A 15,394-nucleotide genomic window follows, 5' to 3' on the forward strand; every position below is an offset into this window, starting at 1 on the left:
AGAGATTGTTGCTTACGGCCAAACCACCCTGAATATGTCTGACCTCGTTTGATCTCAGAAGCCAAGGAGGGTTGGGCCTGGTTAGTACTTTGATGAGAGACCGCTTGGGAATACCAGGTGCTGTAAGCTTTTTCTCTTCTCTCTACCACCTGCATGTCTTTTGTTGCAACGTCTGATCGCCCTGTGACACATGAGGAAGTTGGTCATCTTCAGCTGCTGCTGCTTTGTTGGCAGACACAAAGTGATCTGAGAGTCTCAGTTTCAGTTGCAGAGAATGATCACATCAGAGAAGATGATTTACCCGCTACACATCAGCTTTTCTCGGCAATTATCTGGTTGCATAGAGGAACCGTATGATTCCAGTACCTATATAATGCACATTTGTCAGAGACATTGCTGCTTACGGCCACACCACCCGGAACATGCCTGACCTCGTCTGATCTCGGAAGCCAAGCAGGGTTGGGCCTGGTTAGTACTTGGATGGGAGACCGCTTGGGATTATCAGGTGATGTAAGCTTTTTCTCTTCTCTCAACCACCTGCATGTCTTTTGTTGCAACGTCTGATCACCCTGTGACACATGAGGAAGTTGGTCATCCTCATTTTCTGCTGCTTTGTTGGCAGACACGAAGTGATCTTAGAGTCTCATTTTCAGCTGGAGAAAATGATCACGTCAGGGAACAAGATGTGCCCACTACATATCAGCCTTTCTTGGCAATTATATGGTTGCATAGAGGAACCGTATGATTCCAGTACCTATATAATGCACATTTGTCACAGACATTGTTACTTACGGCCACACCACCCTGAATATGCCCAACCTCGTCTGATCTTGGAAGCCAAGCACGGTTGGGCCTGGTTAGTACTTGGATGGGAGACCGCTTGGGAATACCAGGTGCTGTAAGCTTTTTCTCTTCTCTCAACCACCTGCATGTCTTTTGTTGCAACGTCTGATCACCCTGTGACACATGAGGAAGTTGGTCATCTTCAGCTGCTGCTGCTTTGTTGGCAGACACGAAGTGATCTTAGAGTCTCATTTTCAGCTGGAGAAAATTATCACGTCAGGGAACAAGATGTGCCCACTATATATCAGCCTTTTTTTGGCAATTATCTTGTTACATAGAGGAACCATATGATTCCATTGCCTATATAATGCACATTTGTCACAGAGATTGTTGCTTACGGCCAAACCACCCTGAATATGTCTGACCTCGTCTGATCTCAGAAGCCAAGGAGGGTTGGGCCTGGTTAGTACTTTGATGAGAGACTGCTTGGGAATACCAGGTGCTGTAAGCTTTTTCTCTACTCTCTACCACCTTCATGTCTTTTGTGGCAACGTCTGATCCTCCTGTGACACATGAGGAAGTTGGTCATCTTCAGCTGCTTTTGCGTCTTTGTTGGCAGACACGAAGTGATCTGAGAGTGTCAATTTCAGCTGCAGAGAATAATCACATCAGGGAAGAAGATGTGCCCACTACAAGTCAGCCTTTCTGGGCAATTATCTGGTTACATAGAGGAAGTGTATGATTCCAGTACCTATATAATGCACATTTGTCACAGATATTGTTGCTTACGGCCACACCACCCTGAATAAGCCCGACCTTGTCTGATCTTGGAAGTCAAGCAGGTTTGGGCCTGGTTAGTACTTGGATGGAAGACTGCTTGGGAATACCAGGTGCTGTAAGCTTTTTCTCTTCTCTCTACCACCTGCATGTCTTTTGTTGCAACGTCTGATCACCCTGTGACACATGAGGAAGTTGGTCATCTTCAGCTGCTGCTGCTTTGTTGGCAGACACAAAGTGATCTGAGAGTCTCATTTTCAGCTGGAGAGAATTATCACGTCAGGGAAGAAGATGTGCCCACTACATATCAGCCTTTCTCGGCAATTATCTGGTTACATAGAGGAAGTGTATGATTCCATTGCCTATATAATGCACATTTGTCACAGAGATTGTTACTTACGGACAAACCACCCTGAATATGTCTGACCTTGTCTGATCTCGGAAGCCAAGGAGGGCTGGTTCTGGTTAGTACTTTGATGGGACACCGCTTGGGAATACCAGGTGATGTAATCTTTTTCTCTTCTCTCTACCACCTGCATGTATTTTGTTGCAACGTCTGATCGCCCTGTGACACATGAGGAAGTTGGTCATCTTCAGCTGCTGCTGCTTTGTTGGCAGACACGAAGTGATCTGAGAGTCTCATTTTCAGCTGGAGAGAATAATCACGTCAGGGAAGAAGATGTGTCCACTATTTATCAGCCTTTCTCTGCAATTATCTGGTTATATAGAGGAAACGTATGATTCCAGTACCTATACAATTTACATTTGTCAGAGACATTGTTGCTTACGGCCACACCACCCTGAATATGCCCGACCTCGTCTGATCTCGAAAGCCAAGCAGGGTTGTGCCTGGTTAGTACTTGGATGGGAGACCGCTTGGGATTATCAGGTGCTGTAAGCTTTTTCTCTTCTCTCAACCACCTGCATGTCTTTTGTTGCAACGTCTGATCACCCTGTGACACATGAGGAAGTTGGTCATCTTCATTTTCTGCTGCTTTGTTGGCAGACACGAAGTGATCTTAAAGTCTCATTTTCAGCTGGAGAAAATTATCACGTCAGGGAACAAGATGTGCCCACTACATATCAGCCTTTCTTGGCAATTATATGGTTGCATAGAGGAACCGTATGATTCCAGTACCTATATAATGCACATTTGTCACAAACATTGTTACTTACGGCCACACCACCCGGAATATGCCCAACCTCGTCTGATCTTGGAAGCCAAGCAGGGTTGGGCCTGGTTAGTACTTGGATGGGAGACCGCTTGGGAATACCAGGTGCTGTAAGCTTTTTCTCTTCTCTCAACCACCTGCATGTCTTTTGTTGCAACGTCTGATCACCCTGTGACACATGAGGAAGTTGGTCATCTTCAGCTGCTGCTGCTTTGTTGGCAGACACGAAGTGATCTTAGAGTCTCATTTTCAGCTGGAGAAAATTATCACGTCAGGGAACAAGATGTGCCCACTATATATCAGCCTTTTTCGGCAATTATCTTGTTACATAGAGGAACCATATGATTCCATTGCCTATATAATGCACATTTGTCACAGAGATTGTTGCTTACGGCCAAACCACCCTGAATATGTCTGACCTCGTTTGATCTCAGAAGCCAAGGAGGGTTGGGCCTGGTGAGTACTTTGATGAGAGACCGCTTGGGAATACCAGGTGCTGTAAGCTTTTTCTCTTCTCTCTACCACCTGCATGTCTTTTGTTGCAACGTCTGATCGCCCTGTGACACATGAGGAAGTTGGTCATCTTCAGCTGCTGCTGCTTTGTTGGCAGACACAAAGTGATCTGAGAGTCTCAGTTTCAGTTGCAGAGAATGATCACATCAGAGAAGATGATTTAGCCGCTACACATCAGCTTTTCTCGGCAATTATCTGGTTGCATAGAGGAACCGTATGATTCCAGTACCTATATAATGGACATTTGTCAGAGACATTGCTGCTTACGGCCACACCACCCGGAACATGCCTGACCTCGTCTGATCTCGGAAGCCAAGCAGGGTTGGGCCTGGTTAGTACTTGGATGGGAGACCGCTTGGGATTATCAGGTGATGTAAGCTTTTTCTCTTCTCTCAACCACCTGCATGTCTTTTGTTGCAACGTCTGATCACCCTGTGACACATGAGGAAGTTGGTCATCTTCATTTTCTGCTGCTTTGTTGGCAGACACGAAGTGATCTTAGAGTCTCATTTTCAGCTGGAGAAAATGATCACGTCAGGGAACAAGATGTGCCCACTACATATCAGCCTTTCTTGGCAATTATATGGTTGCATAGAGGAACCGTATGATTCCAGTACCTATATAATGCACATTTGTCACAGACATTGTTACTTACGGCCACACCACCCTGAATATGCCCAACCTCGTCTGATCTTGGAAGCCAAGCACGGTTGGGCCTGGTTAGTACTTGGATGGGAGACCGCTTGGGAATACCAGGTGCTGTAAGCTTTTTCTCTTCTCTCAACCACCTGCATGTCTTTTGTTGCAACGTCTGATCACCCTGTGACACATGAGGAAGTTGGTCATCTTCAGCTGCTGCTGCTTTGTTGGCAGACACGAAGTGATCTTAGAGTCTCATTTTCAGCTGGAGAAAATTATCACGTCAGGGAACAAGATGTGCCCACTATATATCAGCCTTTTTTTGGCAATTATCTTGTTACATAGAGGAACCATATGATTCCATTGCCTATATAATGCACATTTGTCACAGAGATTGTTGCTTACGGCCAAACCACCCTGAATATGTCTGACCTCGTCTGATCTCAGAAGCCAAGGAGGGTTGGGCCTGGTTAGTACTTTGATGAGAGACTGCTTGGGAATACCAGGTGCTGTAAGCGTTTTCTCTTCTCTCTACAACCTTGATGTCTTTTGTTGCAACGTCTGATCACCCTGTGACACATGAGGAAGTTGGTCATCTTCAGCTGCTGCTGCTTTGTTGGAAGACACGAAGTGATCTGAGAGTCTCAGTTTCAGCTGAAGAGAATAATCACGTCAGGGAAGAAGATGTGCCCACTACACATCAGCCTTTCTCAGCAATTATCTGGTTACATAGAGGAACCGTATGATTCCTGTACTAATATAATGCACTTTTGTCAGACACATTGTTGCTTACGGCCACACCACCCTGAACATACCCGCCCTCGTCTGATCTCGGAAGCCAAGCAGCGTTGAGCCTGCTTAGTACTTGGATGGGAGACTGCTTGGGAATACCAGGTGCTGTAAGTGTTTTCTCTTCTCTCTACAACCTGCATGTCTTTTGTTGCAACATCTGATCACCCTGTGACACATGAGGAAGTTGGTCATCTTCAGCTGCTCCTGCTTTGTTGGCTGACACAAAGTGATCTGAGAGTCTCAGTTTCAGTTGCAGAGAATGATCACATCAGAGAAGATGATTTGCCCGCTACACATCAGCCTTTCTCGGCAATTATCTGGTTGCATAGAGGAACCGTATGATTCCAGTACCTATATAATGCACATTTGTCACAGACATTGTTACTTACGGCCACACCACCCTGAATATGCCCGACCTCGTCTGATCTCAGAACCCAAGCAGGGTTGGGCCTTGTTAGTACTTGGATGGGAGACCGCTTGGGAATACCAGGTGCTGTAAGCTTTTTCTCTTCTCTCAACCACCTGCATGTCTTTTGTTGCAACGTCTGATCACCCTGTGACACATGAGGAAGTTGGTCATCTTCAGCTGCTGCTGCTTTGTTGGCAGACACGAAGTGATCTTAGAGTCTCATTTTCAGCTGGAGAAAATTATCACGTCAGGGAACAAGATGTGCCCACTATATATCAGCCTTTTTCGGCAATTATCTTGTTACATAGAGGAACCATATGATTCCATTGCCTATATAATGCACATTTGTCACAGAGATTGTTGCTTACGGCCAAACCACCCTGAATATGTCTGACCTCGTTTGATCTCAGAAGCCAAGGAGGGTTGGGCCTGGTTAGTACTTTGATGAGAGACCGCTTGGGAATACCAGGTGCTGTAAGCTTTTTCTCTTCTCTCTACCACCTGCATGTCTTTTGTTGCAACGTCTGATCGCCCTGTGACACATGAGGAAGTTGGTCATCTTCAGCTGCTGCTGCTTTGTTGGCAGACACAAAGTGATCTGAGAGTCTCAGTTTCAGTTGCAGAGAATGATCACATCAGAGAAGATGATTTACCCGCTACACATCAGCTTTTCTCGGCAATTATCTGGTTGCATAGAGGAACCGTATGATTCCAGTACCTATATAATGCACATTTGTCAGAGACATTGCTGCTTACGGCCACACCACCCGGAACATGCCTGACCTCGTCTGATCTCGGAAGCCAAGCAGGGTTGGGCCTGGTTAGTACTTGGATGGGAGACCGCTTGGGATTATCAGGTGATGTAAGCTTTTTCTCTTCTCTCAACCACCTGCATGTCTTTTGTTGCAACGTCTGATCACCCTGTGACACATGAGGAAGTTGGTCATCTTCATTTTCTGCTGCTTTGTTGGCAGACACGAAGTGATCTTAGAGTCTCATTTTCAGCTGGAGAAAATGATCACGTCAGGGAACAAGATGTGCCCACTACATATCAGCCTTTCTTGGCAATTATATGGTTGCATAGAGGAACCGTATGATTCCAGTACCTATATAATGCACATTTGTCACAGACATTGTTACTTACGGCCACACCACCCTGAATATGCCCAACCTCGTCTGATCTTGGAAGCCAAGCACGGTTGGAGCCTGGTTAGTACTTGGATGGGAGACCGCTTGGGAATACCAGGTGCTGTAAGCTTTTTCTCTTCTCTCAACCACCTGCATGTCTTTTGTTGCAACGTCTGATCACCCTGTGACACATGAGGAAGTTGGTCATCTTCAGCTGCTGCTGCTTTGTTGGCAGACACGAAGTGATCTTAGAGTCTCATTTTCAGCTGGAGAAAATTATCACGTCAGGGAACAAGATGTGCCCACTATATATCAGCCTTTTTTTGGCAATTATCTTGTTACATAGAGGAACCATATGATTCCATTGCCTATATAATGCACATTTGTCACAGAGATTGTTGCTTACGGCCAAACCACCCTGAATATGTCTGACCTCGTCTGATCTCAGAAGCCAAGGAGGGTTGGGCCTGGTTAGTACTTTGATGAGAGACTGCTTGGGAATACCAGGTGCTGTAAGCGTTTTCTCTTCTCTCTACAACCTGCATGTCTTTTGTTGCAACGTCTGATCACCCTGTGACACATGAGGAAGTTGGTCATCTTCAGCTGCTGCTGCTTTGTTGGAAGACACGAAGTGATCTGAGAGTCTCAGTTTCAGCTGAAGAGAATAATCACGTCAGGGAAGAAGATGTGCCCACTACACATCAGCCTTTCTCAGCAATTATCTGGTTACATAGAGGAACCGTATGATTCCTGTACTAATATAATGCACTTTTGTCAGAGACATTGCTGCTTACGGCCACACCACCCGGAACATGCCTGACCTCGTCTGATCTTGGAAGCCAAGCAGGGTTGGGCCTGGTTAGTACTTGCATGGGAGACCACTTGGGAATACCAGGTGCTGTAAGCTTTTTCTCTACTCTCTACCACCTTCATGTCTTTTGTGGCAACGTCTGATCCTCCTGTGACACATGAGGAAGTTGGTCATCTTCAGCTGCTTTTGCGTCTTTGTTGGCAGACACGAAGTGATCTGAGAGTGTCAATTTCAGCTGCAGAGAATAATCACATCAGGGAAGAAGATGTGCCCACTACAAGTCAGCCTTTCTGGGCAATTATCTGGTTACATAGAGGAAGTGTATGATTCCAGTACCTATATAATGCACATTTGTCACAGATATTGTTGCTTACGGCCACACCACCCTGAATAAGCCCGACCTTGTCTGATCTTGGAAGTCAAGCAGGTTTGGGCCTGGTTAGTACTTGGATGGAAGACTGCTTGAGAATACCAGGTGCTGTAAGCTTTTTCTCTTCTCTCTACCACCTGCATGTCTTTTGTTGCAACGTCTGATCACCCTGTGACACATGAGGAAGTTGGTCATCTTCAGCTGCTGCTGCTTTGTTGGCAGACACAAAGTGATCTGAGAGTCTCATTTTCAGCTGGAGAGAATTATCACGTCAGGGAAGAAGATGTGCCCACTACATATCAGCCTTTCTCGGCAATTATCTGGTTACATAGAGGAAGTGTATGATTCCATTGCCTATATAATGCACATTTGTCACAGAGATTGTTACTTACGGACAAACCACCCTGAATATGTCTGACCTTGTCTGATCTCGGAAGCCAAGGAGGGCTGGTTCTGGTTAGTACTTTGATGGGACACCGCTTGGGAATACCAGGTGATGTAATCTTTTTCTCTTCTCTCTACCACCTGCATGTATTTTGTTGCAACGTCTGATCGCCCTGTGACACATGAGGAAGTTGGTCATCTTCAGCTGCTGCTGCTTTGTTGGCAGACACGAAGTGATCTGAGAGTCTCATTTTCAGCTGGAGAGAATAATCACGTCAGGGAAGAAGATGTGTCCACTATTTATCAGCCTTTCTCTGCAATTATCTGGTTATATAGAGGAAACGTATGATTCCAGTACCTATACAATTTACATTTGTCAGAGACATTGTTGCTTACGGCCACACCACCCTGAATATGCCCGACCTCGTCTGATCTCGAAAGCCAAGCAGGGTTGTGCCTGGTTAGTACTTGGATGGGAGACCGCTTGGGATTATCAGGTGCTGTAAGCTTTTTCTCTTCTCTCAACCACCTGCATGTCTTTTGTTGCAACGTCTGATCACCCTGTGACACATGAGGAAGTTGGTCATCTTCATTTTCTGCTGCTTTGTTGGCAGACACGAAGTGATCTTAAAGTCTCATTTTCAGCTGGAGAAAATTATCACGTCAGGGAACAAGATGTGCCCACTACATATCAGCCTTTCTTGGCAATTATATGGTTGCATAGAGGAACCGTATGATTCCAGTACCTATATAATGCACATTTGTCACAAACATTGTTACTTACGGCCACACCACCCGGAATATGCCCAACCTTGTCTGATCTTGGAAGCCAAGCAGGGTGGGGCCTGGTTAGTACTTGGATGGGAGACCGCTTGGGAATACCAGGTGCTGTAAGCTTTTTCTCTTCTCTCAACCACCTGCATGTCTTTTGTTGCAACGTCTGATCACCCTGTGACACATGAGGAAGTTGGTCATCTTCAGCTGCTGCTGCTTTGTTGGCAGACACGAAGTGATCTTAGAGTCTCATTTTCAGCTGGAGAAAATTATCACGTCAGGGAACAAGATGTGCCCACTATATATCAGCCTTTTTCGGCAATTATCTTGTTACATAGAGGAACCATATGATTCCATTGCCTATATAATGCACATTTGTCACAGAGATTGTTGCTTACGGCCAAACCACCCTGAATATGTCTGACCTCGTTTGATCTCAGAAGCCAAGGAGGGTTGGGCCTGGTTAGTACTTTGATGAGAGACCGCTTGGGAATACCAGGTGCTGTAAGCTTTTTCTCTTCTCTCTACCACCTGCATGTCTTTTGTTGCAACGTCTGATCGCCCTGTGACACATGAGGAAGTTGGTCATCTTCAGCTGCTGCTGCTTTGTTGGCAGACACAAAGTGATCTGAGAGTCTCAGTTTCAGTTGCAGAGAATGATCACATCAGAGAAGATGATTTACCCGCTACACATCAGCTTTTCTCGGCAATTATCTGGTTGCATAGAGGAACCGTATGATTCCAGTACCTATATAATGCACATTTGTCAGAGACATTGCTGCTTACGGCCACACCACCCGGAACATGCCTGACCTCGTCTGATCTCGGAAGCCAAGCAGGGTTGGGCCTGGTTAGTACTTGGATGGGAGACCGCTTGGGATTATCAGGTGATGTAAGCTTTTTCTCTTCTCTCAACCACCTGCATGTCTTTTGTTGCAACGTCTGATCACCCTGTGACACATGAGGAAGTTGGTCATCTTCATTTTCTGCTACTTTGTTGGCAGACACGAAGTGATCTTAGAGTCTCATTTTCAGCTGGAGAAAATGATCACGTCAGGGAACAAGATGTGCCCACTACATATCAGCCTTTCTTGGCAATTATATGGTTGCATAGAGGAACCGTATGATTCCAGTACCTATATAATGCACATTTGTCACAAACATTGTTACTTACGGCCACACCACCCGGAATATGCCCAACCTCGTCTGATCTTGGAAGCCAAGCAGGGTGGGGCCTGGTTAGTACTTGGATGGGAGACCGCTTGGGAATACCAGGTGCTGTAAGCTTTTTCTCTTCTCTCAACCACCTGCATGTCTTTTGTTGCAACGTCTGATCACCCTGTGACACATGAGGAAGTTGGTCATCTTCAGCTGCTGCTGCTTTGTTGGCAGACACGAAGTGATCTTAGAGTCTCATTTTCAGCTGGAGAAAATTATCACGTCAGGGAACAAGATGTGCCCACTATATATCAGCCTTTTTCGGCAATTATCTTGTTACATAGAGGAACCATATGATTCCATTGCCTATATAATGCACATTTGTCACAGAGATTGTTGCTTACGGCCAAACCACCCTGAATATGTCTGACCTCGTTTGATCTCAGAAGCCAAGGAGGGTTGGGCCTGGTTAGTACTTTGATGAGAGACCGCTTGGGAATACCAGGTGCTGTAAGCTTTTTCTCTTCTCTCTACCACCTGCATGTCTTTTGTTGCAACGTCTGATCGCCCTGTGACACATGAGGAAGTTGGTCATCTTCAGCTGCTGCTGCTTTGTTGGCAGACACAAAGTGATCTGAGAGTCTCAGTTTCAGTTGCAGAGAATGATCACATCAGAGAAGATGATTTACCCGCTACACATCAGCTTTTCTCGGCAATTATCTGGTTGCATAGAGGAACCGTATGATTCCAGTACCTATATAATGCACATTTGTCAGAGACATTGCTGCTTACGGCCACACCACCCGGAACATGCCTGACCTCGTCTGATCTCGGAAGCCAAGCAGGGTTGGGCCTGGTTAGTACTTGGATGGGAGACCGCTTGGGATTATCAGGTGATGTAAGCTTTTTCTCTTCTCTCAACCACCTGCATGTCTTTTGTTGCAACGTCTGATCACCCTGTGACACATGAGGAAGTTGGTCATCTTCATTTTCTGCTACTTTGTTGGCAGACACGAAGTGATCTTAGAGTCTCATTTTCAGCTGGAGAAAATGATCACGTCAGGGAACAAGATGTGCCCACTACATATCAGCCTTTCTTGGCAATTATATGGTTGCATAGAGGAACCGTATGATTCCAGTACCTATATAATGCACATTTGTCACAGACATTGTTACTTACGGCCACACCACCCTGAATATGCCCAACCTCGTCTGATCTTGGAAGCCAAGCACGGTTGGGCCTGGTTAGTACTTGGATGGGAGACCGCTTGGGAATACCAGGTGCTGTAAGCTTTTTCTCTTCTCTCAACCACCTGCATGTCTTTTGTTGCAACGTCTGATCACCCTGTGACACATGAGGAAGTTGGTCATCTTCAGCTGCTGCTGCTTTGTTGGCAGACACGAAGTGATCTTAGAGTCTCATTTTCAGCTGGAGAAAATTATCACGTCAGGGAACAAGATGTGCCCACTATATATCAGCCTTTTTTTGGCAATTATCTTGTTACATAGAGGAACCATATGATTCCATTGCCTATATAATGCACATTTGTCACAGAGATTGTTGCTTACGGCCAAACCACCCTGAATATGTCTGACCTCGTCTGATCTCAGAAGCCAAGGAGGGTTGGGCCTGGTTAGTACTTTGATGAGAGACTGCTTGGGAATACCAGGTGCTGTAAGCGTTTTCTCTTCTCTCTACAACCTGCATGTCTTTTGTTGCAACGTCTGATCACCCTGTGACACATGAGGAAGTTGGTCATCTTCAGCTGCTGCTGCTTTGTTGGAAGACACGAAGTGATCTGAGAGTCTCAGTTTCAGCTGAAGAGAATAATCACGTCAGGGAAGAAGATGTGCCCACTACACATCAGCCTTTCTCAGCAATTATCTGGTTACATAGAGGAACCGTATGATTCCTGTACTAATATAATGCACTTTTGTCAGACACATTGTTGCTTACGGCCACACCACCCTGAACATACCCGCCCTCGTCTGATCTCGGAAGCCAAGCAGCGTTGAGCCTGCTTAGTACTTGGATGGGAGACTGCTTGGGAATACCAGGTGCTGTAAGTGTTTTCTCTTCTCTCTACAACCTGCATGTCTTTTGTTGCAACATCTGATCACCCTGTGACACATGAGGAAGTTGGTCATCTTCAGCTGCTCCTGCTTTGTTGGCTGACACAAAGTGATCTGAGAGTCTCAGTTTCAGTTGCAGAGAATGATCACATCAGAGAAGATGATTTGCCCGCTACACATCAGCCTTTCTCGGCAATTATCTGGTTGCATAGAGGAACCGTATGATTCCAGTACCTATATAATGCACATTTGTCACAGACATTGTTACTTACGGCCACACCACCCTGAATATGCCCGACCTCGTCTGATCTCAGAACCCAAGCAGGGTTGGGCCTTGTTAGTACTTGGATGGGAGACCGCTTGGGAATACCAGGTGCTGTAAGCTTTTTCTCTTCTCTCAACCACCTGCATGTCTTTTGTTGCAACGTCTGATCACCCTGTGACACATGAGGAAGTTGGTCATCTTCAGCTGCTGCTGCTTTGTTGGCAGACACGAAGTGATCTTAGAGTCTCATTTTCAGCTGGAGAAAATTATCACGTCAGGGAACAAGATGTGCCCACTATATATCAGCCTTTTTCGGCAATTATCTTGTTACATAGAGGAACCATATGATTCCATTGCCTATATAATGCACATTTGTCACAGAGATTGTTGCTTACGGCCAAACCACCCTGAATATGTCTGACCTCGTTTGATCTCAGAAGCCAAGGAGGGTTGGGCCTGGTTAGTACTTTGATGAGAGACCGCTTGGGAATACCAGGTGCTGTAAGCTTTTTCTCTTCTCTCTACCACCTGCATGTCTTTTGTTGCAACGTCTGATCGCCCTGTGACACATGAGGAAGTTGGTCATCTTCAGCTGCTGCTGCTTTGTTGGCAGACACAAAGTGATCTGAGAGTCTCAGTTTCAGTTGCAGAGAATGATCACATCAGAGAAGATGATTTACCCGCTACACATCAGCTTTTCTCGGCAATTATCTGGTTGCATAGAGGAACCGTATGATTCCAGTACCTATATAATGCACATTTGTCAGAGACATTGCTGCTTACGGCCACACCACCCGGAACATGCCTGACCTCGTCTGATCTCGGAAGCCAAGCAGGGTTGGGCCTGGTTAGTACTTGGATGGGAGACCGCTTGGGATTATCAGGTGATGTAAGCTTTTTCTCTTCTCTCAACCACCTGCATGTCTTTTGTTGCAACGTCTGATCACCCTGTGACACATGAGGAAGTTGGTCATCTTCATTTTCTGCTGCTTTGTTGGCAGACACGAAGTGATCTTAGAGTCTCATTTTCAGCTGGAGAAAATGATCACGTCAGGGAACAAGATGTGCCCACTACATATCAGCCTTTCTTGGCAATTATATGGTTGCATAGAGGAACCGTATGATTCCAGTACCTATATAATGCACATTTGTCACAGACGTTGTTACTTACGGCCACACCACCCTGAATATGCCCAACCTCGTCTGATCTTGGAAGCCAAGCACGGTTGGGCCTGGTTAGTACTTGGATGGGAGACCGCTTGGGAATACCAGGTGCTGTAAGCTTTTTCTCTTCTCTCAACCACCTGCATGTCTTTTGTTGCAACGTCTGATCACCCTGTGACACATGAGGAAGTTGGTCATTTTCAGCTGCTGCTGCTTTGTTGGCAGACACGAAGTGATCTTAGAGTCTCATTTTCAGCCGGAGAAAATTATCACGTCAGGGAACAAGATGTGCCCACTATATATCAGCCTTTTTTTGGCAATTATCTTGTTACATAGAGGAACCATATGATTCCATTGCCTATATAATGCACATTTGTCACAGAGATTGTTGCTTACGGCCAAACCACCCTGAATATGTCTGACCTCGTCTGATCTCAGAAGCCAAGGAGGGTTGGGCCTGGTTAGTACTTTGATGAGAGACTGCTTGGGAATACCAGGTGCTGTAAGCGTTTTCTCTTCTCTCTACAACCTGCATGTCTTTTGTTGCAACGTCTGATCACCCTGTGACACATGAGGAAGTTGGTCATCTTCAGCTGCTGCTGCTTTGTTGGAAGACACGAAGTGATCTGAGAGTCTCAGTTTCAGCTGAAGAGAATAATCACGTCAGGGAAGAAGATGTGCCCACTACACATCAGCCTTTCTCAGCAATTATCTGGTTACATAGAGGAACCGTATGATTCCTGTACTAATATAATGCACTTTTGTCAGACACATTGTTGCTTACGGCCACACCACCCTGAACATACCCGCCCTCGTCTGATCTCGGAAGCCAAGCAGCGTTGAGCCTGCTTAGTACTTGGATGGGAGACTGCTTGGGAATACCAGGTGCTGTAAGTGTTTTCTCTTCTCTCTACAACCTGCATGTCTTTTGTTGCAACATCTGATCACCCTGTGACACATGAGGAAGTTGGTCATCTTCAGCTGCTCCTGCTTTGTTGGCTGACACAAAGTGATCTGAGAGTCTCACTTTCAGTTGCAGAGAATGATCACATCAGAGAAGATGATTTGCCCGCTACACATCAGCCTTTCTCGGCAATTATCTGGTTGCATAGAGGAACCGTATGATTCCAGTACCTATATAATGCACATTTGTCAGAGACATTGTTGCTTACGGCCACACCACCCTGAATAAGCCAGACCTCGTCTGATCTCGGAAGCCAAGCAGGGTTGGGCCTGGTTTGTACTTGGATGGAAGACCTCTTCGGAATACCAGGTGTTGTAAGCTTTTTCTCTTCTCTCTACCACCTGCATGTCTTTTGTTGCAACGTCTGATCACCCTGTGACACGTGAAGAAGTTGGTCATCTTCAGCTGCTGCTGCTTTGTTGATAGACACAAGGTGATCTGAGAGTCTCAGTTTCAGCTGAAGAGAATAATCACATCAAGGAGGAAGATGAACCCACTACAAGTCAGCCTTTTTCGGCAATTATCTGGTTACACAGAGGAAGTGTATGATTCCAGTACCTATATAATGCACATTTGTCACCGATATAGTTGCTTACGGCCACACCACCCTGAATAAGCCCGACCTCGTCTGATCTCGGAAGCCAAGCAGGGTTGCGCCTGGTTAGTGCTTGAATAGTAGACCGCTTGGGAATACCAGGTGCCTTAAGCTTTTTATCTTCTCTCTACCACCTGCATGTCTTTTGTTGCAACGTCTGATCACCCTGTGACACATGAGGAAGTTGGTCATCTTCAGCTTCTGCTGCTTTGTTGGCAGACACGAAGTGATCTGAGAGTCTCAGTTTCAGCTGAAGAGAATGATCACATCAGAGAAGATGATATGCCCGCTACACATCAGCCTTTCTCGGCAATTATCTGGTTGCATAGAGGAACCGTATGATTCCAGTACCTATATAATGCACATTTGTCAGAGACATTGTTGCTTATGGCCACACCACCCTGAACATGCCCGACCTCATCTGATCTCGGAAGCCAAGCAGGGTTGAGCCTGCTTAGTACTTGGATGGGAGACTGCTTGGGAATACCAGGTGCTGTAAGCTTCTTCTCTTCTCTCTACCACCTGCATGTCTTTTCTTGCAACGTCTGATCATCCTGTGACACATGAGGAAGTTGGTCATCTTCAGCAGCTGCTGCTTCTTTGTTGTTAGACACGAAGTGATC

General features: G+C 45.9%; 5 non-coding genes and 33 pseudogenes across 5 annotated transcripts; all 38 read left to right on the top strand.

Annotated features, from left to right (window-relative positions):
- The first annotated feature begins 10 nt into the window (after positions 1–10).
- Positions 11–129, top strand: LOC140273932 (5S ribosomal RNA; annotated as a pseudogene).
- Positions 130–398: 269 nt separating this feature from the next.
- LOC140288788 (5S ribosomal RNA) lies at positions 399–517 on the top strand (annotated as a pseudogene).
- A 269-nt stretch (positions 518–786) lies between these two features.
- Positions 787–905, top strand: LOC140298868 (5S ribosomal RNA). Its single transcript, XR_011914468.1, has one exon. It is a non-coding gene; the product is annotated as a 5S ribosomal RNA (ribosomal RNA).
- Positions 906–1,175: 270 nt separating this feature from the next.
- Positions 1,176–1,294, top strand: LOC140288330 (5S ribosomal RNA; annotated as a pseudogene).
- Positions 1,295–1,566: 272 nt separating this feature from the next.
- LOC140289309 (5S ribosomal RNA) lies at positions 1,567–1,685 on the top strand (annotated as a pseudogene).
- A 657-nt stretch (positions 1,686–2,342) lies between these two features.
- Positions 2,343–2,461, top strand: LOC140272213 (5S ribosomal RNA; annotated as a pseudogene).
- A 269-nt stretch (positions 2,462–2,730) lies between these two features.
- On the top strand, positions 2,731–2,849 carry LOC140299001 (5S ribosomal RNA). The gene has a single exon (XR_011914591.1). It is a non-coding gene; the product is annotated as a 5S ribosomal RNA (ribosomal RNA).
- A 269-nt stretch (positions 2,850–3,118) lies between these two features.
- On the top strand, positions 3,119–3,237 carry LOC140289008 (5S ribosomal RNA; annotated as a pseudogene).
- A 269-nt stretch (positions 3,238–3,506) lies between these two features.
- On the top strand, positions 3,507–3,625 carry LOC140288789 (5S ribosomal RNA; annotated as a pseudogene).
- Positions 3,626–3,894: 269 nt separating this feature from the next.
- LOC140298869 (5S ribosomal RNA) lies at positions 3,895–4,013 on the top strand. Its single transcript, XR_011914469.1, has one exon. It is a non-coding gene; the product is annotated as a 5S ribosomal RNA (ribosomal RNA).
- Positions 4,014–4,283: 270 nt separating this feature from the next.
- LOC140290735 (5S ribosomal RNA) lies at positions 4,284–4,402 on the top strand (annotated as a pseudogene).
- Positions 4,403–4,671: 269 nt separating this feature from the next.
- LOC140294602 (5S ribosomal RNA) lies at positions 4,672–4,790 on the top strand (annotated as a pseudogene).
- A 269-nt stretch (positions 4,791–5,059) lies between these two features.
- On the top strand, positions 5,060–5,178 carry LOC140274298 (5S ribosomal RNA; annotated as a pseudogene).
- A 269-nt stretch (positions 5,179–5,447) lies between these two features.
- LOC140273938 (5S ribosomal RNA) lies at positions 5,448–5,566 on the top strand (annotated as a pseudogene).
- Positions 5,567–5,835: 269 nt separating this feature from the next.
- Positions 5,836–5,954, top strand: LOC140288791 (5S ribosomal RNA; annotated as a pseudogene).
- Positions 5,955–6,223: 269 nt separating this feature from the next.
- LOC140317804 (5S ribosomal RNA) lies at positions 6,224–6,343 on the top strand (annotated as a pseudogene).
- A 270-nt stretch (positions 6,344–6,613) lies between these two features.
- On the top strand, positions 6,614–6,732 carry LOC140290736 (5S ribosomal RNA; annotated as a pseudogene).
- Positions 6,733–7,001: 269 nt separating this feature from the next.
- On the top strand, positions 7,002–7,120 carry LOC140303606 (5S ribosomal RNA; annotated as a pseudogene).
- Positions 7,121–7,392: 272 nt separating this feature from the next.
- On the top strand, positions 7,393–7,511 carry LOC140290864 (5S ribosomal RNA; annotated as a pseudogene).
- A 657-nt stretch (positions 7,512–8,168) lies between these two features.
- Positions 8,169–8,287, top strand: LOC140272218 (5S ribosomal RNA; annotated as a pseudogene).
- A 269-nt stretch (positions 8,288–8,556) lies between these two features.
- LOC140317028 (5S ribosomal RNA) lies at positions 8,557–8,675 on the top strand (annotated as a pseudogene).
- Positions 8,676–8,944: 269 nt separating this feature from the next.
- On the top strand, positions 8,945–9,063 carry LOC140273945 (5S ribosomal RNA; annotated as a pseudogene).
- A 269-nt stretch (positions 9,064–9,332) lies between these two features.
- LOC140288793 (5S ribosomal RNA) lies at positions 9,333–9,451 on the top strand (annotated as a pseudogene).
- A 269-nt stretch (positions 9,452–9,720) lies between these two features.
- Positions 9,721–9,839, top strand: LOC140300056 (5S ribosomal RNA; annotated as a pseudogene).
- A 269-nt stretch (positions 9,840–10,108) lies between these two features.
- Positions 10,109–10,227, top strand: LOC140273951 (5S ribosomal RNA; annotated as a pseudogene).
- Positions 10,228–10,496: 269 nt separating this feature from the next.
- LOC140288794 (5S ribosomal RNA) lies at positions 10,497–10,615 on the top strand (annotated as a pseudogene).
- A 269-nt stretch (positions 10,616–10,884) lies between these two features.
- Positions 10,885–11,003, top strand: LOC140298870 (5S ribosomal RNA). Its single transcript, XR_011914470.1, has one exon. It is a non-coding gene; the product is annotated as a 5S ribosomal RNA (ribosomal RNA).
- Positions 11,004–11,273: 270 nt separating this feature from the next.
- Positions 11,274–11,392, top strand: LOC140290737 (5S ribosomal RNA; annotated as a pseudogene).
- Positions 11,393–11,661: 269 nt separating this feature from the next.
- Positions 11,662–11,780, top strand: LOC140294603 (5S ribosomal RNA; annotated as a pseudogene).
- Positions 11,781–12,049: 269 nt separating this feature from the next.
- Positions 12,050–12,168, top strand: LOC140274309 (5S ribosomal RNA; annotated as a pseudogene).
- Positions 12,169–12,437: 269 nt separating this feature from the next.
- Positions 12,438–12,556, top strand: LOC140273957 (5S ribosomal RNA; annotated as a pseudogene).
- Positions 12,557–12,825: 269 nt separating this feature from the next.
- LOC140288795 (5S ribosomal RNA) lies at positions 12,826–12,944 on the top strand (annotated as a pseudogene).
- Positions 12,945–13,213: 269 nt separating this feature from the next.
- LOC140298871 (5S ribosomal RNA) lies at positions 13,214–13,332 on the top strand. Its single transcript, XR_011914471.1, has one exon. It is a non-coding gene; the product is annotated as a 5S ribosomal RNA (ribosomal RNA).
- Positions 13,333–13,602: 270 nt separating this feature from the next.
- Positions 13,603–13,721, top strand: LOC140290740 (5S ribosomal RNA; annotated as a pseudogene).
- Positions 13,722–13,990: 269 nt separating this feature from the next.
- On the top strand, positions 13,991–14,109 carry LOC140294604 (5S ribosomal RNA; annotated as a pseudogene).
- Positions 14,110–14,378: 269 nt separating this feature from the next.
- On the top strand, positions 14,379–14,497 carry LOC140278585 (5S ribosomal RNA; annotated as a pseudogene).
- Positions 14,498–14,766: 269 nt separating this feature from the next.
- On the top strand, positions 14,767–14,885 carry LOC140296034 (5S ribosomal RNA; annotated as a pseudogene).
- Positions 14,886–15,154: 269 nt separating this feature from the next.
- LOC140302708 (5S ribosomal RNA) lies at positions 15,155–15,273 on the top strand (annotated as a pseudogene).
- Positions 15,274–15,394: the final 121 nt, after the last annotated feature.

Source organism: Leuresthes tenuis, unplaced genomic scaffold (assembly GCF_036924035.1).
Source record: "Leuresthes tenuis unplaced genomic scaffold, fLeuTen1.0.hap1 SCAF_1, whole genome shotgun sequence".
Taxonomy (NCBI): Eukaryota; Metazoa; Chordata; class Actinopteri; order Atheriniformes; family Atherinopsidae; genus Leuresthes; species Leuresthes tenuis.